General features: G+C 39.6%; 1 non-coding gene across 1 annotated transcript; it reads right to left on the bottom strand.

Annotated features, from left to right (window-relative positions):
* Window positions 1–779: 779 nt before the first annotated feature.
* Window positions 780–886, bottom strand: LOC133807626 (small nucleolar RNA R71). Its single transcript, XR_009879528.1, has one exon. It is a non-coding gene; the product is annotated as a small nucleolar RNA R71 (small nucleolar RNA).
* Window positions 887–1,315: the final 429 nt, after the last annotated feature.

Raw genomic sequence — 1,315 nt, 5'->3', positions numbered from 1 at the left:
CACTTGCACATATTTGATTGAATCTTATCACAACAAGTTTTTGGCGCCGTTGTCGGGCATTGAAATTGAAATTTTGTGTATTATTAATTACTTTGCAATTTGTTTTTCTTAGTTTACGCTAATCTTGTTTTCTTGATCTTGTGCTTTGCTAGATTGATTATGTTCCATGAATAAGCATAAAGTCTTTGAGCTAGCCCCTATTGAACCTAAGATTGAACATACATTTCAAAGAAGGCTAAGTGAACAACGGGCTCAAATTCACCTTGATATGGCTCAAGAAGGTGAAAGGGTTGAGGAAATTAGAGCTCAGCACATGCTTAATGCGACTGAGGGAGTTGTTAATGAAGCAGCAAATGCTTTGAATGCCGCTAATGCAATTATTATGGCCGATGATAGAGAAAGGGCCATAAGGGAGTACGCTGCCCCAATGTTTAATGAGCTGAATCCTGGTATTGTTAGGCCTGAAATTCAAGCTTCTCAGTTTAAGTTGAAGCCTGTGATGTTCCAAATGTTGCAGAAGATCCTCAGTTTAAGTGGGTCAATTTAGTGGGCTGCCTACAGAAGATCCTCATCTCCATCTTCGTTCATTTTTGGAGGTGAGTGCTTCATTCAAGTTGCAAGGCGTTACTGAAGAAGCCTTGAGATTGAAGTTGGTTCCTTTTTCTCTAAGGGACAGAGCTAGAGTTTGGCTCAATACACTTCCTTCCAACTCAGTGACTAGGTGGCATGAACTACCTGAGAAATTTTTGATGAAGTACTTCCCTCCAACGAAAAATGCTAAGTTCCGGAATGAGATTATTTCTTTTCAACAGTTGGAGGATGAGTCGGTATGTGACGCTTGGGAGAGGTTCAAAGAGTTATTGAGGAAGTGTCCACATCATGGCATCCCTCATTGTATTCAAATGGAAACTTTCTATAATGGTCTAAATGCTTCCACACGCATGGTGTTAGATGCTTTGGCAAATGGAGCTATTCTCTCTAAGTATTACAATGAAGTATATGAGATTTTGGAGAAAATTGCCAACAATAATTACCAATGGTCTAATGTTAGAGCTCCATCGGGAAGGAAAGTAGCAGGTATTCATGAAGTAGATGCTTTGACAGCTTTGACCGCTCAAGTTTCATCTATGACCAACCTAATGAAGACCATGAGTATCGGGGTAACTTCCAATCAACTCCCATGGTCCAAGTAGAAAATGTTTCTTGTGTTTATTATGGAGGAGGGCACACATTTGATAGTTGTCCTTCTAATACTGCTTTAGTTTGTTACTTGGGGAGTCAAAATGACATCTGCAACAATCCATATTCAAACTCT

Source organism: Humulus lupulus, chromosome X (assembly GCF_963169125.1).
Source record: "Humulus lupulus chromosome X, drHumLupu1.1, whole genome shotgun sequence".
Classification (NCBI taxonomy): Eukaryota; Viridiplantae; Streptophyta; class Magnoliopsida; order Rosales; family Cannabaceae; genus Humulus; species Humulus lupulus.
This window is presented reverse-complemented; position numbering and strand designations above follow the sequence as displayed.